This window comes from Hipposideros armiger, unplaced genomic scaffold (assembly GCF_001890085.2).
Source record: "Hipposideros armiger isolate ML-2016 unplaced genomic scaffold, ASM189008v1 scaffold_287, whole genome shotgun sequence".
Lineage (NCBI taxonomy): Eukaryota > Metazoa > Chordata > Mammalia > Chiroptera > Hipposideridae > Hipposideros > Hipposideros armiger.
The window spans coordinates 1,581,078-1,594,247 of NW_017731637.1; the positions used below are offsets into that span (position 1 = coordinate 1,581,078).

General features: G+C 37.6%; 1 protein-coding gene across 3 annotated transcripts in view; it reads right to left on the bottom strand.

Moving 5' to 3' along the window:
- Nucleotides 1-13,170, bottom strand: part of LCP1 (lymphocyte cytosolic protein 1) — a 90,914-nt gene that overhangs the window by 49,997 nt on the left and 27,747 nt on the right. The window contains exon 1 of one of the 3 annotated variants that reach the window (XM_019658701.1): nt 5,475-5,690. The exons of 1 other annotated variant lie outside the window; for it this stretch is intronic. The gene's annotated coding sequence lies outside the window, so the exon portion shown is untranslated. Of the gene's footprint in view, nt 1-5,474; nt 5,691-13,170 lie in introns of those variants that run through there. One more of the 3 variants, XM_019658702.1, reaches the window with a different exon arrangement.

Sequence of the window (13,170 nt, forward strand, 5' to 3'; positions counted from 1 at the left end):
TCTCTCTTTTTTTTTTCTTATTTTCATTTTTTTACTATTATCTAGCTTCCTCCAGAAGGAATTTCTATTCCAGTCTTCCTTCTTAGTCTGGCCCTCCTGGGGAAGGTAATAGGAGCCAACAATGTCTAGGAGGATCCACATTTTAAAATGTCACCCCTGAGGCGAACCAAAACGCAATCCTGATTCTCAGTTTTGCCTGAGGAATGGTGAACAGGAAAAAGATGCACATTTTACACGAATACAGTTGTGCACTTCTTTACTTGATACATTTGGATACACAGCTTTTAGTGATGACTACCAGACCAAGGGATCAAAATGCAGGGTATTATTTAAATGCAAAATAATTATTCCATTAATTCACTTCCATCTTGACAGTGCAACCAGAGAAAAAAGGAAAACAAATTATCTGGGAGATTGCAATTCACATGCATAATTAACTTGCCTGCTGAATTTGGTGTCTTGGCTTTTCTGCTTGTAGGGAACATAATCTCTTTCCATTTTAGCTCAGCCAGTCAAGAAGATGTGTGTGTGTGTGTGTGTGTGTGTGTGTGAGAGAGAGAGAGAGAGAGAGAGAGAGAGAGAGAGAGAGAGATAGAAAGACAGAGAGCATCAGTCCAGTCCATGTAACTGGTGCTGGATTAAAACAAGAATCAATGCTGCAACCTCAGAGCTGTGGCTTTGCTAGTTCCTCAATTTGATGTCTTAGCTTTTCCTTCCGCCAGAAAAACGACCAACCACATTTGAGAACCAAGCCTCCTTATAACTTGTAAATAGGGCTGATGTAGGCGTGGCTCTGAAGTTGAGCAAAATTTATTTTAACTCAGTAAGTGGGTCACTTTTAACTTCCATACTTCAACTCACAATTAAAACAATCTTTCATTCTTTTGCAGTTTTTAGGACACCTATATTTGTCTATTACTAAATAATTATAGACATGCAAACTGTTTATAGGTATGCAAAGTTGTTGAATTTATTCATGTCTATCAGTTACAATGAAGAAAAAATGTGAATGCCACTTGACTAAAAGTATTCTAACCTTCTAAGGCTGAAAAATTTTTAAAGATTTTGGGGGTAGAGATCATGTTGTGTGATCCAGGCAGAGGCCTATAAATTGCACAGGGCTGAGTAAATACTGATGATAATGGTAATGATGAAGATGATAGTCTGATTAATAAAAGCTATTATATCGGGTCGTCGAGAAAGTCATTACATATTTTTCTATGTTTTTCAATGCAAAAAAGCATCATGACTTTCCCGGCGACCCAATAATACAGATGCATTTATTTGGGATACTTTGTGATTATTTGAGTTCAACTCAAGGGCTTGGGTGTAAACAAGTACCATGGTCTGCTGCCTGTTTACTCCAGGTTTCCCCTGGAATTCAGCGGTTAATACAAAACTGATTCAGTTAAAGGAAATTAAAATAATGAAATATTTGAATGGATTAACTAGCCTTCAAATCTGAAGATAACACAAGTAACTACCACACAGGATTGTTGTGATGATGAATAAATGCAATAATATGGTTAAAATGCTTTAAAAATACTCAAAGTGAGTAGTACATACATATTAGCTGTTATTATTGGGGTGATAAATTGAAATTCTTCCCCCCACCCCCCCGCCATGCTGCTTGCAGTGACTTACGAAATGGAGTGATTATGAAATTACTGGGAAGACTATGTAATGACGGAAACTGACAAACTAAAACAACAGGAACAGCCAATCGTATAAGGAAGCTGAATCAGGAGGGAACTGAGGAAAGTAACTAGGAGATGCCATTTGGGGAGCCCAGTGGTTATAACTGTAGGGAAATGCCCCTACAAGATGAACATCTAATCAGAAGGCAACTTCTTAGAACTCCAAATGAAAACAATGTGAAACAGGAACATTTTTTATTTAAGAAGTACATTGACATCTGGTAAAATAGGGAACTTAAAATTCTTGGAATCTGCTGACACTGATTAGTTTATATTTTGGTGGATTCTCATTCTAATTTTTATTTCTGCAGGGTTCAATATGCAGCTGGAATAGCATTATTTCCTTGGATGATGTCTGTCAGTTGGGAAACTAGCAGACAAAAGAACACTAGGAAGACCATTAGATTACTCTAATTAATGTCATTCTGCTACAAAATCTGTTATTAGTCATAAAGTTCAATGCCTTTATATATAATCTTACTTTATAAATTTATGCCTTCATAAATGTAATTTTATAAGCAAATTTCTTAATTTATTATACCTAACCTGAGTTTTAAATTTGTTCATCCTCTCGCCTGTATATACAGAGGGGCCTTTACTCTTTAGGTAACAAGCAGAAGTTGACTTGAGGATTTTCTGAGAAAAACCGAAAGCCCACAATCAGGGACATAGTTTTGGCACGGGCAGCTAACTTTTAGCTCAGTGAATAATGAGATTATAATTTTGCCTGTTTGCAATGGTCATTGGACAATTTCTTATATCCCTTGAAGCCAATGTCCGGGTAGTGTTTTGAGGCTAAAATGAAGACTAGTGCTTTGGCAAAGAGGAAGCATGGTAGAATGCAAAATATATTATCATTGTATCTTCTTTCATAGCCGTCACTGGGGGAACTCAGTAAGTAGTTAAGTTAATAAGTGAAACCAAAGAAAAGACTTCCATGAATATCTAAGGAACTGAGAAAAAAAAAAGCTTGTGACAAATTTTCAGTTCAACACATATCGTTAGCACATACTATGTGCTAGGAGAGCTGGAGAAGAGGGTCAGGCTATCAGCAAATAAGGATTTGAAACTAAAACAATATGATTACTGCTATACTTACTCTAGGATCAAAGCATTAAGCAAACACACACAGAAGAAAAGCCGGCAAGAAAGACGGGGGCGATCCAGTAGGAAAGGCCTCCCAAAGGGCATGCTTCTCGACACGAGCCTTGAAAAATAACCAGAAGTCTTTCAAATAGAGAAGACAGCAATTGGAGAAACGGTTGGAGCAAAAAAGAAGTAAAAAAGCCTAGGACATTCTGGTGGCTTGTGGTCTTGTGCACCCAGAAAGTTGGTAAGTGAGGGAGGTGAGCGTGGGGGGCGGGGGAGCAGCTAGAGCAGAAGGAAGTGACAAGAAATTTAGGTTGGGGGAAGTGGTTGAGGCAAGTTTGTGAGGGCCCACAATTCTTTAGTAAAATTATGCATTAATTAAAAGAAAATACTTAATTCTATTATTATATGAAACCCTCAATGATATCTCTTATTAAAAATAAAAATGTTTCTGGGTTTCTTGCAAATTTTTTTCTTCTCTTTCTGTCTCTCATTCTCTCTCCTTCCGTGTCCCTCCCTTCCTCTCTTCTCCCTCTTCCTTTCTCTCTCTCTCTCTCTCTCTCTCTCTCTCTCTCTCTCTCTCTCTCTCGTGAGTGACCAGATCTCTTTAGTCAGCTTCAGCAATAAAAGCCTTTAATATCTACATCTGGAAAAGAGAAAGTATGCTAGTGTGGAACAGAGGATGTGGAAGAGACACATGCTTATAGCGAGGCAGTATGGAGCCGAAAATCCTGCAGCCTACCACCCCTGCCCCCTCCAACTGCCCAGGGACCTTGGGTCAGTGCCTTCAACGATCTAAGCCCACTTCTCACCTGTAAAGGTACTTGAGAGAATTAAAGGAGGTAATGCATGAAGAGTGGCTGCACATACTAAGTACTTATAAATATTAAGTGTTATTATTGCTCGTCTGTCCTCTCTAATTAAATAAATACGTTTGAATGACACTTTACTTCTTGGGCTTCCCTTCTTCAAAGGGTTCAGAAAAACAATTATAAATGATGTTAAAACATTGAAATTGTTCCCAAATTACGAATTGTTTCAAGGCTTAATTTATAAAGGAGACAAAATTTAAAATTTAACCAAATAAAGCATCCCTGAGATTGCTAATGAAATGTCCCCTTAAGCACAACTCCATCCCACCATAGCAGTGCTTGTCTGAAGGGCAAGACCCAGAAGATTCTTCCCTGATATTACTGAAAATGAGCTAGAATGACGAGGAATGGCTATTTTATAACATATCAGGCTGAAGCTTTAACAAACTAAACGATTTAAATCAAGCGACTTTTTTCTATTTTGAATTAAGTTTCCATATTCTATTTTATTCTCTTCTAATGTGTGGAAAATACTAACATACTTTCACATCCTAATTTATTTTATTCTCATTAATATTTTTACTTAAAATAATACATAGCATATTTAAAAAAAAATTTTTTGGGGGGTGATAGTTCAAGCCCTCCTCCCCCAATTCCACATTTTTTCAGGTTAGATGTGTAAAACCATATTGATCGTCACATTTTGCAATGTCCAGAAATTCACATTTATAGGTAAATAGTTAATTTCATTCAAAATTGCCTGTGTGGATATTCTTAAAACAATTTGATTTAATAGAAACCAATTATAATAAATGTATGTAAATTTAAAATCAAAATGTGTGTGGAATAAACCACCTTTGTTTAATGATTTTTTTAAAAAAGTGTTGTCCTCAGGAAATAATTTCAGAAAACAAGTTGCTATACTTGACTAAGAAAACGTATGTTTTGCTAAGTATACTGATAAATAAATCCATTTCCAGTCTAAAACCTAAATGGCTTTTAGGTTTATCATCTGTTAATGGTTCTTAATATTTTTGGATAATGATAATTAAATAAAGGCTGATATTACAAGATCCAAAGTCTATGTTTCAAGAAAGTTCCTGGAATAAATATCCTCTATCAACTTCATAAGAATTTCTGTTGTAGACAGAAACCTTTCATCCAGAACTCAACGGTCATTTTGTATGGTCATAAGCATAATTGACAGGTCAGACAATGCTATGAAAAAGTACAATTAAACAACACAGATTGCTTTTAGTTTTAGAGACTAAATGGAGAAGAGGTGAACTTTAATTCCATGCAGTTAAGCACACCCATTAAAAACCATTGGCACCCAAATCACTCAAATAACTAGTATCACACTAACATATGACTCAACATGTTAATATATCTACTCAAGTATTATAAAGAAGATTTTTAGAAAAACAGAACTACAGGAGTTAAAGTTAAATTACCCCCATTAGGCCAATGAGCAGCACAATCTAAATGATCAATATGCACTTTCCTGAAAACATTTTAAAGTAGATAAAATCACAGTAAATAGCCTTCCTGAAATAAAGCAATAGAAATAAATCAGAACATGGTTGGTTTAAAAAGGGAAAAAAAATCATAGTTTTTGGGGATGGTAACAGTGGGTAACTGGAGAAGAAGCCGCCCAGAGAGCTGAGGGGTCCCACGCTGGGTGGCCACATGAGGTGCCTGCAGCATTGCCTTGCTCCGCAGTTTAGCAGTGGTGGGGCTCACACAGGGCTCAGGTGACAGATGCCCAGACCTCTAGTCCTCTGAAGGCAAACTCCACAATCCACAGAAAGAGCCACCCAACAAGCAAAACATCATAAGCACTTAGAAATGACAAAATGACATAAAGAAAATTTACCTTGTAGAAAAACTGTCCTCAGTGATACTGGCGTGTGACCAGAAAACCCCTTCTTTCTGATCTGCAGAGCAACTTTGTCAACCCCAGAGTGTGTGGTCACAAGGCAGGCAGGAAGTGACTAAAATGACAAATCATCAGCCGAGGAAGAAATAGATTTTGTCTTTATAAGGACATTTTACTAAACTTTTTTTTCATGTCTCCTCCCCCGCCAAAATCACCTGACAGAACAGAACAGGTCACAATGAAATTTAGAAGCCTCTTTACCACTTCCTCTTCATAAAGCATTTTTCTCTTTCCTTTCCTTTCTTTCTCCTCTGTTAGGTTGTGGGCTACTTAAACCTGCCTGAGTTCAGATAACAAGGCAAGGTTAGCCTGCTACCTTGACTTCTTTCCCTGACTCCAGTTGCAAACACAAAGCCCAGGTTTCTAGCTGCTTATAGCAAAGATAAACAAATTACTTGTTTCGAGTGAAAGAGCCAAGGGAAAAGGTGGCAGTACACCTGAAGCAAACTAAAAGGAGTTTCCTTGTTTCCCGGAAAGCCCTGCCTCAGCCAAAACCAAACCTCTAAGATTCCCCGAATAATGATTATTGGTGAGAACGAAACAAAATGACCTCCTTAAGTGGAAGGGCCAAAATAGGAAGGTCACTATATTATTTACACATTCTTTTATTTATAGAACACCTACCGTGCTAGGGATCTCTTTAACCCAATTAGCGATTTCAATTATTTAGGTGTTTCCTATTAAGAGCACCAGAGGATCACTCAGGCAGCTGTGATGGTTACATGGACAGCTAAATTCCTTCATCCAGACCAGATTTATTTTTGAATGCACATTTAAGAAAATTAGAGAGAGAATAAATAGCTCTATTCTATGCTCAAACCTGGATGCTTGTCTTGAGGGCAAGTTCCCATCTTCAAATGTAAGTGCTCAAGAGCTCATAGCCTAACAGTAGTCATGAGGGTGTGCGGCACCCTGAGTAATGTTGGCTGAACATTAACTTAAGCATCATCTCCACATTGCCTGGAGACTGTATGCAGCTTTGGGGCCAGCCTGCTATTGAAGAATCAGGATATACAGCTGTGCTCCAGGTCTGACAGTAATGATGCTTGGTCATTCCATTCATTTCCGTATTTACTAGGGGCCTGCAAACCTGACAGTGGGTACTCTGTTTTGGGGGGTCTGCCTTTATATTTCTTTTGCTTCTTTGATTTCCCTTCTAGAAAGCTCCTGTTCCTGACCTGAAATATTAAACCAAGCCGTTTTGGTTTCTCTACTCCATTTGCCAGTGGTGGACCACTTCTTAGTCAGAACCCCACAGTGGCCATCTTGGGGGCTGGGCAGAAGAACAGGAAGAGATGGTGGAGATTCCATCCATTCTAGAAGTGGTTCACCTCATATAGAACTATCTTGTGATACCCCCAGAAAAACTAAGGAGGTGAATCGAACCCTGTTTTCTCCATTGCATAATTACTCCCCAGTAATAAGTTGCAGAGGGTTTTCAAGAAGCACCTAAATTATTTTAGAACACCGGAGAAGCATCCACATATTGCTATGACAGGGTAGATCATGTTACAATACAGCCAAATGTTGGTTGTTTCCACGCTGGTCACTCAGGGCCCTACAGCAGGACTCCATCAATAATGTCTTGATGGTCTTTGTGATAAAAAAGTGTGAGGTGTTCAACCACCCCGAGTCAGTTCTCTTTCCATCACCATATATTTGATCCCCTTTACCCTCATCTCCCACCCCCTTTTCCCCTTCCCATAATGTGATACACAGATGATGTATTACAGAATTCTACACCTTAAATCTATGTAACTGTGTTAGCAATTGTCACCCTAATAAAATTTAATTAAAAAAAAGTGTGAGGTGATTGTGGATTTACCCCCCAAAAATATGGTTCTGTATCTGTATTGTGGTTTCAGGATGGAACGTAGGACCAGCAGTAACACTTCATCAATGGAAACAGGGACTCACTCATGTACCTGGGAGAAAGAAAGCAGCAGCATTGTGTATTTATTGTTGCCTGGTCATCGGAGATCTGAGGAATCTATAAAGAAAAGCAAAATGTACTTGAGAATTGGCTCAACAAGTGCTTGGGTGCCTATCTGTAGGCACTGGTGATTCAGAAATGAGCAAGACACATCACTGCTCTCAAGGAATACAAAGTGTGATAAAAATAAATATGGTGAACGTTTACATTAAAAATAATTATTACATTAAAAATAATTAAATAAATAAAAGACACATTGCCATTAATCGCCCTCAAAATACTCACCCTCACTTCGAACACACTTATCCTATCGTTCTTACCACTTTCTGAAGCAGTTCTGGAAGTCCTCTTCCATAATGTTTTTATTTGACAGAAATTGCCATACCAGAAGTGATGTGTGACACAGAGTGCTGTCAGGATGGAGGATGGATGAAGTAAACACACTCACAAAAGAGCACTTCCAGAACTACTTTAGAAAGTGGCAAGAATGATGGGATAAGTGTGTTTGAAGTGAGGGGGAGTATTTTGAGGGAAATTAATGGCAATGTGTCTTTTATTATAATACATTTTTTTTGTTTAAACGTTCACCGTATCTTTTGATCACACCACATACACGATCTAGTAGGGGAGAAAGACATGTAAGTATATAAATGCCATCTATTATGAAAGGGGTGAAACAGCAGTGGAACGAAGTACAGATTTGAGCGGAGCTGACTTTTGAAGGTGGTGAAACAAACGTTATGACTAGCAGCAGATTCAATTCAAAAAAAGAATTTAGGATTCCAGATGATGTCTAGTTTCTAGAAGATGAAAGCCATTGAATTGTGCTGCTTACAACCAGTCAGCTGAAGGAGTCTTTCTGCTCTAGTACCAGCTCAGCTTTGGCTCCACAGCAGCGACCCACTATCACCTCACCCACATCCTGGACCACTCCCTCCATCTTAACCTCTTTATCTGCCTCTCAGTGACGTAAGTCTACCCAGGCAGGCAACTGTTCAGGTCTTAGATCAAGGCTTTTTCAGAGAGGAGTACTGTATCACTGTCAGTGTTTAGAATTGCTTGTGCATCATCATGATAATAAACAGAAGACTGACTTTTGTTTTTTATTATTGTTTTTACCTTCTCTACAGACAAGGTACCACTGATGACCTGCACCCGGACTGGACCTTCCCCACCTCCCACCTCCCACCTTCAACAGGCCTCTCCTGCCACCTGTCACTTCACTGGCCTGTACTTCGCCTGCGCTCAGCCCCTGCTGCCCTCCTCTACTGCTTCCTTCACCCCCACCCCTGAATTGCTATGAAGCCCACAGCCTCAATCTCTAATACTGTATCAGCTACTACCCTCACAGAAACAGATTTGCAGTGCTATAAATTCAAGCTGCTTGCCTTCAAATTACTTCTCAGAAATACTTTATTCAATTTCATTAATTACTGAGAGCAGGCATTCTCATTCTAGGGTCCATGGATCCCTAAAACGTATACATAATTTTGTGTGTTTCTGCATTTTTTCTGGGTCCACCATATTATTCATCATAATATTAAAGAGACCCCAAAAGTTCGACATGTATTCCAAACTCTCCCCTCTTGCCTAATCTACTCTGCTCTCCAGCATCCTATCCTGGCCCAAGATTCCTTCCTCTTAGCTGTGAGATGATCAAGTCATCTGGTATGAGCTGCTTTTATTAGCCTCCTCTGCTTTCACAAGATCCATCATTTCCTATTCTCTTTCAATCTTAAAGGAGGTGTTCTTCCATCTTCTCAAGGCCTATAGTTCCCTATTATAATTTTAATTTTATACGTTCTGCTTCCTTAGATACCTTGCTCCATCAATTATCTCATGTTTTTCTAGAATCTTTAATCTCTTATACTCCTTCCTCTTCCCTTTCATTTACTCATGGGATTTGTACAAAGGGAAAACACCTCTGCTTCACTCTACTGCTTGCCGCCTAACATTTGACAAGCAGAAAATGACAGTAATTAAGATGGGCACAATCCCTGCCTTTGTAGAATGTCCACTGTATCAAGGACACGGACAGGTGAAAAGGCAAGTGGTTCTTAGAACCATGACAGGTGAAAAGCATAGTGCCTGAGGGAAACACAAAGCACTAACCCAGACTTGAGGTGAGGGAGGCACGCAGAGGGAGTAGTACCGTAGAGTGGTTAAGAGTAAAGATGCTGGGTCAGTTGTCTAGGGCTGCACCCAGCTCTATTGTTATAATAGTTGTGTAACCTTGGGCAAAGTATTTAGTTTCGCTGACCTCAGTTTCCTCATCTACAAAATGGGGCTAAGGATAGTGTCTATTTTATATAGTTGTTATGATGGTTAAGTGAATTATATATGTAGAGAACGAAGAAGAGTGTCTGCCACATAACAAAGGCTATATAAGTGTTAATCTGTCTTAACATTTATACCAGGCTCTAGACTAGACCCTTCATGTACATTATTTTACTTATTCCTCAAAACAACCCTATGAATTAGGGTTTGTTATTCTTCAGTTTTTAAATCATGGTGTGATTTTTATACCATAAAATTCACTGTTTAAAAGTGAAATTCAGTGGGTTTTGGTATATTGACAGAGTTGGGCAACCATCACACTATATGATTACAGAATATTTTCATCATCCCCCCAAAAAACTTTATATCCATTAGCAGTTATTCTCCATTTACTCCCACCTTCCAAATTCCCAGTCACTAATCTATTTTGTTTCTATAGATTTGCCTATTATGAACATTTCATATAAATAGAATTATACAATACATGGTCTTTTGTGACTAGCTTCTTTATTGAGCAGAATGTTTTCAAGGCTCATCCGTGTTGTAGCATGTATCAGTACTTCGTCCATTTCTACAGAATAATATTCCATCATATGCATATACCACATTTTATATATCCATTCATTAGTTGATAGATATTTGAGTTGTTTTCACTTTTTGGATATTATTAATGATGTTGCTGTAAACAATAGTGTATGTTTTTGTGTGGACATGTTTTCTTTAATTTTTTAATCAAAGTAATACATGTATATAGTTTTAGAAGTCAAATATTACCTCAGGGTTTATGGTGAAACACCAGTCTCCTCACACTCTTCATCTCTTCCTCCAATTCCTATTTCCCAGAAACAATTATTTTAAACAGTTTTAGCTATTTCTTCTGCTACTGCATATTTTTAGATGCTATGCTTATACTATATGTCTTAATTGTTCAGGATCAAATTTTTTTTTTACTTGTTACTTGGGAGATGAAGATTTGGCCCTCTTACTCCAACACGCACACACTAACCCTCTCACAATTCTCTGAAACAGGTGATAACATCTTTTTAGTTAAATTAACATGCAGTTTTTTTATAATGACTATGCAAATATTCATAGCTGAGTTATGCAGATCACTATGTTTATATTTCATTTTTGTATCTTTTTTCATTTGTTAGGTGTCTATGTACCTACTACTAATTCTGTACCAAACTCTCCAAGAGAGCTAAAATGATTTTTAAAAGTCAAGAATGAATCCATTTCTCTTTTATTTTCTCTCTTGGAGAGGTCCTTCCTAGGGTCCTTCATCCTCCTGTCTGGTCCTGCTGCCAAACTGCTGTCCAGAAGCTTCCCTTTGCCATCATCCTGGGGAATCTTCATTTCCCTCTGAATTGGATCTCCTGTTTTTGGACTTATCTTCCATTTCCTTGGTCTACTTCCTTGTTTTAATAAGCACACCCTCTAGAAAGATCTCATGGGACATAAAAATTTTGAGATATTTTATAACTGAAGGCATATGTAGTCTACCCTCATTCTTGGAAGCCCGCACCGGAAATCATTTTCTCTTAAAATTCTGAAGGAACTGTTCTGGTGTGTTCTAGGTTCCAGCATTGCTGCTGAGAGGTCTGATGCCATTCTGACTATGGTCTCTTGTGTGTCATTTTTTTTTTTTAATTTCTGGAAATATTTAGGATTTTTTCTTTATGACTGACATTCTGAAATTTTATGTTATGTCTTAGAGTGGGTCTGTTTTCATTCATTGTGCTAGGAACTCAGTGATCTCTTAATCTGGAAATCAAAGTATTTCTGTTCTGGAATGTTCTCTCTAGATCTTTCTCACATTTCCTTTCCTTTGTTTTCTATGTTCTCTTTCCTTGGAACTAAGTTTATTTGGATGTTGAGACTTCTGGATTGATCCTCTAATTTTGTTTTCTTTTTTCCTATTTTCTGCTTCTTAGCCTTCCTGTTCTACTGCCAGGGCGTTTTTCAACTTTTTCTTCAAAACTTTTATTGAACATTTTATTTCTACTATCATTTTGAATAACCCAAAACTATTTTTCTCTGAATCTTCCTTTTTTATAACAAAGTGGGGATCAGGATAGGGTGAGAAATGTTTCACTGCACCTTATATATAATTTTTACAATCTTTCTGTTTTTCAGCTCCATCCTTCACAAAGGTATATTGTGCCGCAGGGTTCTGAGCTTTGCTGAGTGTCTGTGGTGTGATTTGAATTGCTTCTCGTTGGCTTCTCTCATTACAGGCTTGGGGTTTAGCTTTGTTGTGTAGCCTTCAGCACTTTCCACAATCCATCTATTTTATGGCTTCCAACATGGTGTTGACATCTCTTGTCTCCTATTGCCTCATTGGATATTGGTCTCTCCTGCTAGACTTGGAATCTTATGAGCAAAGGGCTGTGTTTGTTTTGTTACTCTTAAACACTATACCTGGCATTTCAAAAATATCTGTTGAATATTCCCAACACTGTTTATTAAAGAGGCTGTCTTTATACCATTGTATATTTTTGCCTCCTTTGTCATAGATTAATTGACCATACATTTTTTAGTTTATTTCTGGGCTTCTATTCTGTTCCATTGATGTACGTGTCTGTTTCTATGCTAGTACCATGCTGTTTTGATTACTGCAGCCTTGTAGTATAGTTTGATAACAGGTAGCATAACAGTATGGAGGTTCCTCAAAATATAAAAATAGAATTACCATATGACACAACAATCCCACTTCTGGGTATTTATCCAAAAAAAATCCAAAGCACCAATTTGATAAAAACATATGTCTGCATCCGTTTGTTCATTGCAGCATCACTTACAATAGCCAAGATATGGAAGCAACCTAAGTGTTTGTCAATAGATGATTGGACACAAAAGATGTGGTACCCATATACAATGGAATATTACTTGGCTATAAAAAACAATTAAATCTTACCATTTGGAACAACAAATGGATGGACCTAGAGGGTAGTATACTAAGTGAAATAAGTCAGACAGAAAAAGACAAATACCATATGATTTCACTTGTATGTAGAATCTAAAAAACAAAATAAACAAAGAAACAGAAACAAACTCATAAATACAGAGAACAAATTGATGGTTGACAGATGGGAGAGGGTTGGGGGACTGGGTGGAAAGGGGGAAGGGATTAAGATGTGCAAATTGGCAGTAACAAAATAGTTATGAGGATGTAAAGTACAGCATAAAGAATATAGTCAGTAATATTGCAATAACTGTGTATGGTGCCAGGACAGAGAGGTGGGTGCTAGACTTATTGGGCGATCACTTCATAAGTTATATAAATGTCTAACCACTATGCTGTACATCTGAAACTAATATATTGAATGTCAACTGTAGTTAAAAAATTTAAAAATTTTTTTAAAGAACAAGAATATCCAAATATATATATATATATATATATATATATATATATATATATAT